This window comes from Saccoglossus kowalevskii, chromosome 4 (genome assembly GCF_978046115.1).
Source record: "Saccoglossus kowalevskii chromosome 4, keSacKowa6.1, whole genome shotgun sequence".
NCBI classification, from domain to species: Eukaryota; Metazoa; Hemichordata; class Enteropneusta; family Harrimaniidae; genus Saccoglossus; species Saccoglossus kowalevskii.
Window position 1 is genome coordinate 6,489,923 of NC_140644.1, and position 14,227 is coordinate 6,504,149.

Consider the following 14,227-nt stretch of genomic DNA (forward strand, 5'->3'; position numbering starts at 1 on the left):
TTATACAAATTACTTCATTGTTAAATGATAAGGTGAAGTACCGTTCCAGTTAAAAACTAAGGGCTTGTCCGGGGTTCGAACACGGGACTTCCTGTACCCGAAACAGGAATCGTACCACTAGACCAACAAGCCAAAGACGCATTAACCATGTTCTCAACCTCGAGTGTCTGAAATTGAATTAGAAATAAATTGTACCACAAAACCTAATACATTGTATATGTTTTCTAAATAACATTACATGTGGGTTGCCCTGGGTTCCTTATCTCAACTTTTGGGAGTCGAAATCGAGATTAATAAGTCTTTGATACAGATGTGATCACTGATTCTATGAATTTACTTAGCATCAATTACTTTCAGAGATCGAATATTTTTTACTGGAGTTGGAAACCTGTCCAACATGTGTTACTTTATATTGCAACAATGAAAACGTTTATACAAATTACAGAATTCTTAAATGAAAAGATGAAGTACCATTCCATTCCAGTCCAGTTAAAAAACAAAGGCATGTCCGGGGTTTGAACCCGGGACCTCCTGTACCCGAAACAGGAATCGTACCACTAGACCAACAAGCCAATGACGGATTAAAAGTGTTCTCAACCTCGAGTTTGGGAAATTGAATTAGAAATAAATTGTACCACAAGACCTAATACATAGTATATGTTTTCTAAATAACATAACATGTGGGTTGACGGCGGTTCCTAATCTAAACTTCTGGAAGTCGAAATCGAGGTTAATAAGTATTTGATACAGTTGTGATCACTTATTCTATGAATTTACATAGCATCAATTACTTTCAGAGAGCGAATATGTTTTACAGGAGTTTGAAACCTGTGCAACATGTGTTACTTTATATTGCAACAATCTGCAAGTTTATACAAATTACTTCATTGTTAAATGATAAGGTGAAGTACCGTTCCAGTTATAAACTAAGGGCTTGTCCGGGGTTCGAATAAGGACCTCCTATACCCGAAACAGGAATCGTACCACGAGACCAACAAGCCATTGAAGCATTAACACTGTTCTCAACCTCGAGTTTGGGAAATTGAATTCGAAATAATCTGTACCACAAGACCTAATACATAGTATATGTTTTCTAAATAGCATAACATGTGGGTTGCCCGGGGTTCGTAACTTTAACTTTTGGAAATCGAGACTAATAAGTCATTGATACAAATGTGATCACATATTCTATGAATTTACATAGCATCATTTAGTTTCAGAGATCAAATATGTTTTACTGGAGTTGGAAACCTGTCCAACATTTGTTACTTTATATTGCAACAATCTGCAAGTTTATACAAATTACATGCTTGTTAAATGATAAACTGAAGTACCATTCCATTCCAGTTAAAAAAACCCAGGGATTGTCCAGGGTTCGAACCCGGGACGTCCTGCACCCGAAACAGGAATCGTACCTCGAGAGCAACAAGCCTATGACGCATTAACAGAATTCTCAACCTCGAGTTTCAGAAATTGAATTAGAAATTAATTGTACCACAAGACCTAATACATAGTATATGTTTTCTAAATAACATAACATTTGGGTTGCCCGCGGTTCTTCGTCTCAACTTCTGGAAGTCGAAATCGAGATTAATAAGTCTTTGATACAATTGTGATCACTTATTCTATGAATTTACATAGCATCAATTACTTTCAGAGAGCGAATATTTTTCACTAGAGTTGGAAACCTGTCCAACATTTGTTACTTTATATTGCAACAATCTGCAAATTTATACAAATTACATAATTGATAAATGATAAGATGAAGTACCATTCCATTCCATTTAAAGAACCAGGGCTTGTCCGGGGTTCGAACCCGGGACCTCCTGTACCCGAAACAGGAATCGTACCACTAGACTAACAAGCCAATGACGCATTAACAGAATTCTCAACCTCGAGTGTCTGAAATTGAATTAGAAATAAATTGTACCACAAAACCTAATACATTGTATATGTTTTCTAAATAACATTACATGTGGGTTGCCCTGGGTTCCTTATCTCAACTTTTGGGAGTCGAAATCGAGATTAATAAGTCTTTGATACAGATGTGATCACTGATTCTATGAATTTACATAGCATCAATTACTTTCAGAGATCGAATATTTTTTACTGGAGTTGGAAACCTGTCCAACATGTGTTACTTTATATTGCAACAATGAAAACGTTTATACAAATTACAGAATTCTTAAATGATAAGATGAAGTACCATTCCATTCCAGTCCAGTTAAAAAACAAGGGCTTGTCCGGGGTTTGAACCCGGGACCTCCTGCACCCGAAACAGGAATCGTACCACTAGACCAACAAGCCAATGACGGATTAAAAGTGTTCTCAACCTCGAGTTTGGGAAATTGAATTAGAAATAAATAGTACCACAAGACCTAATACATAGTATATGTTTTCTAAATAACATTACATGTGGGTTGCCGGCGGTTCCTAATCTAAACTTCTGGAAGTCGAAATCGAGGTTAATAAGTATTTGATACAGTTGTGATCACTTATTCTATGAATTTACATAGCATCAATTACTTTCAGAGAGCGAATATGTTTTACTGGAGTTTGAAACCTGTGCAACATTTGTTACTTAATATTGCAACAATCTGCAAGTTTATACAAATTACTTCATTGTTAAATGATAAGGTGAAGTACCGTTCCAGTTAAAAAATGGGGGCTTATCCGGGGTTCGAACCCGGGACCTCCTGTACCCGAAACAGGAATCGTACCACTAGACCAACAAGCCATTGAAGCATTAACACTGTTCTCAACCTCGAGTTTGGGAAATTGAATTCGAAATAATCTGTACCACAAGACCTAATACATAGTATATGTTTTCTAAATAGCATAACATATGGGTTGCCCGGGGTTCGTAACTTTAACTTTTGGAAGTCGAAATCGAGACTAATAAGTCATTGAGACAAATGTGATCACATATTCTATGAATTTACATAGCATCATTTAGTTTCAGAGAGCAAATATGTTTTACTGGAGTTGGAAACCTGTCCAACATTTGTTACTTTATATTGCAACAATCTGCAAGTTTATACAAATTACATACTTGTTAAATGATAAACTGAAGTACCATTCCATTCCAGTTATAAAAACAAACAGGAATTGTCCGGGGTTCGAACCCGGGACCTCCTGTACCCGAAACAGGAACAGGAATCGTACCTCTAGACGAACAAGCCAATGACGCATTAACAGAAATCTCAACCTCGAGTTTCAGAAATTGAATTAGAAATTAATTGTACCACAAGACCTAATACATAGTATATGTTTTCTAAATAACATAACATGTGGGTTGCCCGCGGTTCCTAACTTTAACTTTTGGAAGTCGAAATCGAGACTAATAAGTCTTTGATACAATTGTGATCACATATTCTATGAATTTACATAGCATAGGAATCGTACCACTAGACCAACAAGCCAATGACGCATTAGAAGTGTTCTCAACCTCGAGTTTGGGAAATTGAATTAGAAATAAATTGTACCACAAGACCTAATACATAGTACATGTTTTCTAAATTACATAACATGTGGCTTGCCGGCGATTCCTAATCTAAACTTCAGGATGTCGAAATCGAGATTAATATGTCTTTGATACAATTGTGATCACTTATTCTATGAACTTACATAGCATCAATTACTATCAGAGAGCGAATATTTTTTACTAGAGTTGGAAACCAGTCCAACATTTGTTACTTTATATTGCAACAATCTGCAAGTTTATACAAATTACATAATTGTTAAATGATAAGATGAAGTACCATTCCATTCCAGTTAAAAAACCAGGGTTTGTCCGGGGTTCGAACCCGGGACCTCCTGTACCCGAAACAGGAATCGTGCCACTAGACCAACAAGCCAAGGACGCAATGACAGAATTCTCAACCTTGAGTTTCAGAAATTGAATTAGAAACAAATTGTACCACAAGACCTAATACATAGTATATGTTTTCTAAATAACATAACATGTGGGTTGCCCGCGGTTCCTAACTTTAACTTTTGGAAGTCGAAATCGAGACTAATAAGTCTTTGATACAATTGTGATCACATATTCTATGAATTTACATAGCATAATTTACTTTCAGAGAGCGAATATTTTTACTGGAGTTGGAAACCTGTCCAACATGTGTTACTTTATATTGCAACAATCTGCAAGTTTATACAAATTACTTCATTGTTAAATGATAAGGTGAAGTACCGTTCCAGTTAAATGCTAAGGGCATGTCCGGGGTTCGAAACTGGGACCTCCTGTACCCGAAACAGAAATCGTACCACTAGACTAACAAACCAATGACGCGTTAACTATGTTCTCAACCTCGAGTGTCTGAAATTGAATTAGAAATAAATTGTACCACAAGACCTCATACATAGTATATGTTTTCTAAATAACATAACATGTGGTTTGCCCTGGGTTCCTTATCTCAACTTTTGGGAGTCGAAATCGAGATTAATAAGTCTTTGATACACTTGTGATCACTTATTCTATGAATTTACATAGCATCAATTACTTTCAGAGATCAAATATTTTTTACTGGAGTTGGAAACCTGTCCAACATGTGTTACTTTATATTGCAACAATGAAAACGTTTATACAAATTACATAATTCTTAAATGATAAGATGAAGTACCATTCCATTCCAGTCCAGTTAAAAAGCAAGGGCTTGTCCGGGGTTCGAATAAGGACCTCCTGTACCCGAAACAGGAATCGTACCACTAGACCAACAAGCCATTGAAGCATTAACACTGTTCTCAACCTCGAGTTTGGGTAATTGAATTCGAAATAATCTGTACCACAAGACCTAATACATAGTATATGTTTTCTAAATAGCATAACATGTGGGTTGCCCGGGATTCGTAACTTTAACTTTTGGAAGTCGAAATCGAGACTAATAAGTCATTGAGACAAATGTGATAACATATTCTATGAATTTACATAGCATCAATTACTTTCAGAGACCGAATATGTTTTACTGGAGTTGGAAACCTGTCCAACATTTGTTACTTTATATTGCAACAATCTGCAAGTTTATACAAATTACATAATTGTTAAATGATAAGATGAAGTACCATTTTATTCCAGTTAAAAAAACAAGGGCTTGTCCGGGGTTCGAACCCAGGAGCTCTTGTACCCGAAACAGGAATCGTACCACTAGACCAACACGCCAATGACGCATTAACTGAATTCTCAATCTCGAGTTTCTGGAATTGAATTAGAAATAAATTCTATCACAAGACCTAATACATAGTATATGTTCTCTAAATAACATAACATGTGGGTTGCCGGCGGTTCCTAATCTAAACTTCTGGAAGTCGAAATCGAGATTAATAAGTCTTTTTTACAATTGTGATCACTTATTCTATGAATTTACATAGCATCAATTACTTTCAGAGAGCGAATATTTTTTACTGGAGTTGGAAACCTGTCCAACATTTGTTACTTTATATTGCAACAATCTACAAGTTAATACAAATTACTTAATTGTTAAATGATAAGATGAAGTACCATTCCAACCAGTTAAAAAACCAAGGATTGTCCGGGGTTCGAAACCGGGAGCTCCTGTACCCGAAACAGGAATCGTACCACTAGACCAACACGCCAATGACGCATTAACTGAATTCTCAACCTCGAGTTTCAGAAATTGAATTAGAAACAAATTGTACCACAAGACCTAATACATAGTGTGACATAAATTGTAAGTGAAAAGTACAGAGCCCTGGCTGTGTGAAATAAAAGCGCACATGTTTGGATACTTTGCAACAACCCATTGCACATGTTTATTTTTAAGACTGCTGATACAGTCACTGGATTGTGTTGTCAGCAGAATTTGAGATACATACATCCTGTCTCTCCCTGTGGCATAATGTTATGTCTCAGACAGTGACATGGTGATTGTGAAGTACCTTGGAATGTGCTGAGCCCAGTGTTGTTGGCAATGAAAATAGATATGACATCATTGACTCGAGTCTCCTACTTTAAATTGGTAGAGCTTGGATTAAGAGTGGTTTATTCCACTACCAAAATTGGCATCCTCTGTACACTGATTTGTCGGCTATTTCGAGATAACCAATCATTTCGTTATATACATTTTATTATTTGCATGGCCATAAATTAGCTAGGGTATTTAAGTTGAGACATAAGGGAAAATCTTTAGTCAGGAAGGTGACCTGACTTGATCCTGTAACATCTTGTGATGCTGATTCCTGACTCCAGTGAGCTGTACCCTATACAGGGGTACATATGCAGACGTGCTGTGCAGTGATCCCTGCTGATCAACAGGAACCACCGAAGCTCACTGCCTGAACTACTCCCGTTGTACCAGTGCTACCAGTAGCAGCAGATAGCAGTGCAGTTGCCGATACTCCCTGGATACAGAGCACGAGTTTAAATTGTAGTGCAGCTGCTTCGCCAGTGTGCCAGATACGAAGGAACGCAACATTGCACATTGCTGTCCAATGGAGAGTGGAGTGTTCCCTGCAGCATCGATCAAGTCTCTAATTTATTTCATTTTACAGTGTATCCCCCTCTCCTTGCTGGTTCCAGTGACCAGCATCCCTGTTATTTGTTTATTAAAGTACAGGAAACCGTATATATTGTGTTGTGTTGATTTGTTATAATCGTTACTGGTATATTTCTTTCTCTGCACAGTCTCAGTTGTGGTGATATACATTCACCAAACGATCCCCACCCCGTGACAGCGGACGAGCTGAGAGGGAGGAGACTTATTAGATAAGCATGCTACCAAAGACAAAGACTATTAGACCGGTATTAAAGACAAACTCCCCGATCCTGAATACGGTGTAGCCCCATAAAGGCCCCCCCCGCATTTAACGTCACAATAGTATATGTTTTCTAAATGACATAACATGTGGGTTGCCCGGGGTTCGTTACTTTATCTTTTGGAAGTCGACATCGAGACTAATAAGTCATTGATACAATTGTGATCACATATTCTATGAATTTACATAGCATCATTTAGTTTCAGAGAGCAAATATGTTTTACTGGAGTTGGAAACCTGTCCAACATTTGTTACTTTATATTGCAACAATCTGCAAGTTTATACAAATTACATAATTGGAATCGTACCACTAGACCAACAAGCCAATGAAGCATTAACAGAATTCTCATCCTCAAGTTTTGGAAATTGAATTAGAAATAAATTGTACAACAAGACCTATTAAAGAGTATATGTTTTCTAAATAACATAACATGTGGGTTGCCCGCTGTTCCTAATCTCAACTTCTGGAAGTCGAAATCGAGATTAATAAGTCTTCGATACAGTTGTGATCACTTATTCTATGAATTTACGTAGCATCAATTAGTTTCAGAGAGCGAATATGTTTTACTGGAGTTGGAAACCTGTCCATCATGTGTTACTTTATATAGCAACAAACTGCAAGTTTATACAAATTACATAATTTATAATTATTAAGATGAAATACCATTCCAGTTAAAAACCAAGGGCTTGTCCGAGGATCGAACTGGGACCTCCAATACCCGAAACAGGAATCGTACCACTAGACCAACAAGCGATTGTCGCATTAAAAGTGTTCTCAACCTCGAGTTTGGGAAATTGAATTAGAAATAAATTGTACCACAAGACCTAAAGGAATCGTACCACTAGACCAACAAGCCAATGACGCGTTAACTATGTTTTCAACCTGGAGTTTCAGAAATTTAATTAGAAATAAATTGTATCACAAGACCTAATACATAGTATATGTTTTCTAAATAACATAACATGTGGGTTGCCCGCGGTTCCTAATCTCAACTTCTGGAAGTCGAAATCGAGATTAATAAGTCTTTGATACAGTTGTGATCACTTATTCTTTGAATTTACATAGCATCAATTACTTTCAGAGATCAAATATGTTTACTGGAGTTGGAAACCTGTCCAACATTTGTTACTTTATATTGCAACAATGAAAACGTTTATACAAATTACATAATTGTTAAATGATAAGATGAAGTACCATTTCATTCCAGTCCAGTTAAAAAACAAGGGCTTGTCCGGGGTTTGAACCCGGGACCTCCTGTACCCGAAACAGGAATCGTACCACTAGACCAACAAGCCAATGAAGCATTAAAAGAGTTCTCAACATCGAGTTCGGGAAATTGAATTAGAAATAAATTGTACCACAAGACCTAATACATAGTATATGTTTTCTAAATAACATAACATGTGGGTTGCCCGCGGTTTCTAACTTTAACTTTTGGAAGTCGAAATCGAGACTAATAAGTCATTGATACAATTGTGATCACATATTCTATGAATTTACATAGCATAATTTACTTTCAGAGAACGAATATTTTTACTGGAAATGGAAACCTGTCCAACATGTGTTACTTTACATTGCAACAATCAAAAAGTTTATACAAATTACATAATTGTTAAATGATAAGATGAAGTACCATTCCATTCAAGTTAAAAAACCAGGACTTGTCCGGAGTTCGAACGCGGGACCTCCTGTACCTGAAACGGGAATCGTACCACTAGACAAACAAGCCAATGACGCATTAGAAATGTTCTCAACCTCGAGTTTGGGAAATTGAATTAGAAATAAATTGCACCACAAGACATAATACATAGTATTTGTTTTCTAAATAAAAAAACATGTGGGTTGCCCGCGATTCCTAATCTAAACTTCTGGAAGACGAAATCGAGATTAATAAGTCTTTGATACAATTGTGATCACTTATTCTATGAATTTACATAGCATCAATTACTTTCAGAGAGCGAATATTTTTTACTGGAATGGGAAACCTGTCCAACATTTGTTACTTTATATTGCAACAATCTGCAAGTTTATACAAATTACATAATTGTTAAATGATAAGATGAAGTACCATTCCATTCCGTTTAAAAAACCAGATCTTGTCCGGGGTTTGAACCAGGGACCTCCTGTACCCGAAACAGGAATCGTACCACTAGACCAACAAGCCAATGACGAATTAATGGAATTCTCAACCTCGAGTGTCTGAAATTGAATTAGAAATAAATTGTACCACAAGACATAATACATAGTATATGTTTTCTAAAACACATAACATATGGGTTGCCCACGGTTCCTAATCTCAACTTCTGGAAGTCGAAATCGAGATTAATAAGTCTTTGACACAGTTGTGATCACTTATTCTATGAATTTACATAGCATCAATTACTTTCAGAGAGCGAATATGTTTTACTGGAGTTTGAAACCTGTGCAACATGTGTTACTTTATATTGCAACAAGCTGCAAGTTTATACAAATTACTTCATTGTTAAATGATAAGGTGAAGTACCGTTCCAGTTAAAAACTAAGGGCTTGTCCGGGGTTCGAACACGGGACTTCCTGTACCCGAAACAGGAATCGTACCACTAGACCAACAAGCCAAAGACGCATTAACCATGTTCTCAACCTCGAGTGTCTGAAATTGAATTAGAAATAAATTGTACCACAAAACCTAATACATTGTATATGTTTTCTAAATAACATTACATGTGGGTTGCCCTGGGTTCCTTATCTCAACTTTTGGGAGTCGAAATCGAGATTAATAAGTCTTTGATACAGATGTGATCACTGATTCTATGAATTTACATAGCATCAATTACTTTCAGAGATCGAATATTTTTTACTGGAGTTGGAAACCTGTCCAACAGGTGTTACTTTATATTGCAACAATGAAAACGTTTATACAAATTACAGAATTCTTAAATGATAAGATGAAGTACCATTCCATTCCAGTCCAGTTAAAAAACAAGGGCTTGTCCGGGGTTTGAACCCGGGACCTCCTGTACCCGAAACAGGAATCGTACCACTAGACCAACAAGCCAATGACGGATTAAAAGCGTTCTCAACCTCGAGTTTGGGAAATTGAATTAGAAATAAATTGTACCACAAGACCTAATACATAGTATATGTTTTCTAAATAACATAACATGTGGGTTGCCGGCGGTTCCTAATCTAAACTTCTGGAAGTCGAAATCGAGGTTAATAAGTATTTGATACAGTTGTGATCACTTATTCTATGAATTTACATAGCATCAATTACTTTCAGAGAGCGAATATGTTTTACTGGAGTTTGAAACCTGTGCAACATGTGTTACTTTATATTGCAACAATCTGCAAGTTTATACAAATTACTTCATTGTTAAATGATAAGGTGAAGTACCGTTCCAGTTATAAACTAAGGGCCTGTCCGGGGTTCGAACAAGGACCTCCTATACCCGAAACAGGAATCGTACCACGAGACCAACAAGCCATTGAAGCATTAACACTGTTCTCAACCTCGAGTTTGGGAAATTGAATTCGAAATAATCTGTACCACAAGACCTAATACATAGTATATGTTTTCTAAATAGCATAACATGTGGGTTGCCCGGGGTTCGTAACTTTAACTTTTGGAAATCGAGACTAATAAGTCATTGATACAAATGTGATCACATATTCTATGAATTTACATAGCATCATTTAGTTTCAGAGATCAAATATGTTTTACTGGAGTTGGAAACCTGTCCAACATTTGTTACTTTATATTGCAACAATCTGCAAGTTTATACAAATTACATGCTTGTTAAATGATAAACTGAAGTACCATTCCATTCCAGTTAAAAAAAAACAGGGATTGTCCAGGGTTCGAACCCGGTACGTCCTGCACCCGAAACAGGAATCGTACCTCTAGAGCAACAAGCCTATGACGCATTAACAGAATTCTCAACCTCGAGTTTCAGAAATTGAATTAGAAATTAATTGTACCACAAGACCTAATACATAATATATGTTTTCTAAATAACATAACATGTGGGTTGCCCGCGGTTCCTAACTTTAACTTTTGGAAGTCGAAATCGAGACTAATAAGTCTTTGATACAATTGTGATCACATATTCTATGAATTTACATAGCATAATTTACTTTCAGAGAGCGAATATTTTTACTGGAGTTGGAAACCTGTCCAACATGTGTTACTTTATATTGCAACAATGAAAACCTTTATACCAATTACATAATTGTTAAATGATAAGATGAAGTACCATTCCATTCCAGTCCAGTTACAAAGTAAGGGCTTGTCCGGGGTTTGAACCCGGGACCTCCTGTCCCCGAAACAGGAATCGTATCACTAGACCAACAAGCCAATGACGCATTAGAAGTGTTCTCAACCTCGTGTTTGGGAAATTGAATTAGAAATAAATTGTACGACAAGACCTAATACATAGTACATGTTTTCTAAATAACATAACATGTGGGTTGCCCGCGGTTCCTAACTTTAACTTTTGGAAGTCGAAATCGAGACTAATAAGTCTTTGATACAATTGTGATCACATATTCTATGAATTTACATAGCATTGGAATCGTACCACTAGACCAACAAGCCAATGACGCATTAGAAGTGTTCTCAACCTCGAGTTTGGGAAATTGAATTAGAAATAAATTGTACCACAAGACATAATACATAGTACATGTTTTCTAAATTACATAACATGTGGCTTGCCGGCGGTTCCTAATCTAAACTTCAGGATGTCGAAATCGAGATTAATATGTCTTTGATACAATTGTGATCACTTATTCTATGAACTTACATAGCATCAATTACTATCAGAGAGCGAATATTTTTTACTAGAGTTGGAAACCAGTCCAACATTTGTTACTTTATATTGCAACAATCTGCAAGTTTATACAAATTACATAATTGTTAAATGATAAGATGAAGTACCATTCCATTCCAGTTAAAAAACCAGGGCTTGTCCGGGGTTCGAACCCGGGACCTCCTGTACCCGAAACAGGAATCGTGCCACTAGACCAACAAGCCAAGGACGCACTGACAGAATTCTCAACCTTGAGTTTCAGAAATTGAATTAGAAATAAATTGTACCACAAGACCTAATACATAGTATATGTTTTCTAAATAACATAACATGTGGGTTGCCCGCGGTTCCTAACTTTAACTTTTGGAAGTCGAAATCGAGACTAATAAGTCTTTGATACAATTGTGATCACATATTCTATGAATTTACATAGCATAATTTAGTTTCAGAGAGCGAATATTTTTACTGGAGTTGGAAACCTGTCCAACATGTGTTACTTTATATTGCAACAATGAAAACCTTTATACAAATTACATAATTGTTAAATGATAAGATGAAGTACCATTCCATTCCAGTTAAAAAACCATGGCTTGTCTGGGGTTCGAACCCGGGACCTCCTGTACCCGAAACAGGAATCGTACCTCTAGACGAACAAGCCAGTGACGCATTAACAGAAATCTCAACCTCGAGTTTCAGAAATTGAATTAGAAATTAATTGTACCACAAGACCTAATACATAGTATATGTTTTCTAAATAACATAACATGTGGGTTGCCCGCGGTTCCTAACTTTAACTTTTGGAAGTCGAAATCGAGACTAATAAGTCTTTGAAACAATTGTCATCACATATTCTATGAATTTACATAGCATAGGAATCGTACCACTAGACCAACAAGCCAATGACGCATTAGAAGTGTTCTCAACCTCGAGTTTGGGAAATTGAATTAGAAATAAATTGTACCACAAGACCTAGTACATAGTATATTTTTTCTAAATAACATAACATGTGGGTTGCCCGCGGTTCCTAATCTCAACTTCTGGAAGTCGAAATCAAGATTAATAAGCCTTTGATACAGTTGTGATCACTTATTCTATGAATTTACATAGCATCAATTACTTTCAGAGACCGAATATGTTTTACTGGAGTTGGAAACCTGTCCAACATTTGTTACTTTATATTGCAACAATCTGCAAGTTTATACAAATTACATAATTGTTAAATGACAAGATGAAGTACCATTTTATTCCAGTTAAAAAAACAAGGGCTTGTCCGGGGTTCGAACCCAGGAGCTCCTGTACCCGAAACAGGAATCGTACCACTAGACCAACACGCCAATGACGCATTAACTGAATTCTCAATCTCGAGTTTCTGGAATTGAATTAGAAATAAATTCTATCACAAGACCTAATACATAGTATATGTTCTCTAAATAACATAACATGTGGGTTGCCGGCGGTTCCTAATCTAAACTTCTGGAAGTCGAAATCGAGATTAATAAGTCTTTTTTACAATTGTGATCACTTATTCTATGAATTTTATTCCAGTTAAAAAAACAAGGGCTTGTCCGGGGTTCGAACCCAGGAGCTCCTGTACCCGAAACAGGAATCGTACCACTAGACCAACAAGCCAATGACGCATTAGAAGTGTTCTCAACCTCGAGTTTGGGAAATTGAATTAGAAATAAATTGTACGACAAGACCTAATACATAGTACATGTTTTCTAAATAACATAACATGTGGGTTGCCGGCGGTTCCTAATCTAAACTTCTGGAAGTCGAAATCGAGATTAATAAGTCTTTTTTACAATTGTGATCACTTATTCTATGAATTTACATAGCATCAATTACTTTCAGAGAGCGAATATTTTTTACTGAAGTTGGAAACCTGTCCAACATTTGTTACTTTATATTGCAACAATCTACAAGTTAATACAAATTACTTAATTGTTAAATGATAAGATGAAGTACCATTCCAACCAGTTAAAAAACCAAGGATTGTCCGGGGTTCGAAACCGGGAGCTCCTGTACCCGAAACAGGAATCGTACCACTAGACCAACACGCCAATGACGCATTAACTGAATTCTCAACCTCGAGTTTCAGAAATTGAATTAGAAACAAATTGTACCACAAGACCTAATACATAGTGTGACATAAATTGTAAGTGAAAAGTACAGAGCCCTGGCTGTGTGAAATAAAAGCGCACATGTTTGGATACTTTGCAACAACCCATTGCACATGTTTATTTTTAAGACTGCTGATACAGTCACTGGATTGTGTTGTCAGCAGAATTTGAGATACATACATCCTGTCTCTCCCTGTGGCATAATGGTATGTCTCAGACAGTGACATGGTGATTGTGAAATACCTTGGAATGTGCTGAGCCCAGTGTTGTTGGCAATGAAAATAGATATGACATCATTGACCCGAGTCTCCTACTTTAAATTGGTAGAGCTTGGATTAAGAGTGGTTTATTCCACTACCAAAATTGGCATCCTCTGTACACTGATTTGTCGGCTATTTTGAGATAACCAATCATTTCGTTATATACATTTTATTATTTGCATGGCCATAAATTAGCTAGGGTATTTAAGTTGAGACATAAGGGAAAATCTTTAGTCAGGAAGGTGACCTGACTTGATCCTGTAACATCTTGTGATGCTGATTCCT

The 14,227-nt window shown here is 36.6% G+C and overlaps 7 non-coding genes across 7 annotated transcripts; all 7 read right to left on the reverse strand.

The window, feature by feature from the left end:
* Positions 1-500: 500 nt before the first annotated feature.
* Positions 501-572, reverse strand: TRNAP-CGG (transfer RNA proline (anticodon CGG)). The gene has a single exon. It is a non-coding gene; the product is annotated as a tRNA-Pro (tRNA).
* Positions 573-1,795: 1,223 nt separating this feature from the next.
* On the reverse strand, positions 1,796-1,867 carry TRNAP-CGG (transfer RNA proline (anticodon CGG)). The gene has a single exon. It is a non-coding gene; the product is annotated as a tRNA-Pro (tRNA).
* Positions 1,868-2,235: 368 nt separating this feature from the next.
* On the reverse strand, positions 2,236-2,307 carry TRNAP-CGG (transfer RNA proline (anticodon CGG)). Its single transcript has one exon. It is a non-coding gene; the product is annotated as a tRNA-Pro (tRNA).
* A 358-nt stretch (positions 2,308-2,665) lies between these two features.
* Positions 2,666-2,737, reverse strand: TRNAP-CGG (transfer RNA proline (anticodon CGG)). Its single transcript has one exon. It is a non-coding gene; the product is annotated as a tRNA-Pro (tRNA).
* Positions 2,738-7,998: 5,261 nt separating this feature from the next.
* On the reverse strand, positions 7,999-8,070 carry TRNAP-CGG (transfer RNA proline (anticodon CGG)). The gene has a single exon. It is a non-coding gene; the product is annotated as a tRNA-Pro (tRNA).
* A 1,667-nt stretch (positions 8,071-9,737) lies between these two features.
* TRNAP-CGG (transfer RNA proline (anticodon CGG)) lies at positions 9,738-9,809 on the reverse strand. The gene has a single exon. It is a non-coding gene; the product is annotated as a tRNA-Pro (tRNA).
* A 1,902-nt stretch (positions 9,810-11,711) lies between these two features.
* On the reverse strand, positions 11,712-11,783 carry TRNAP-CGG (transfer RNA proline (anticodon CGG)). The gene has a single exon. It is a non-coding gene; the product is annotated as a tRNA-Pro (tRNA).
* Between the last annotated feature and the right edge of the window lie 2,444 nt (positions 11,784-14,227).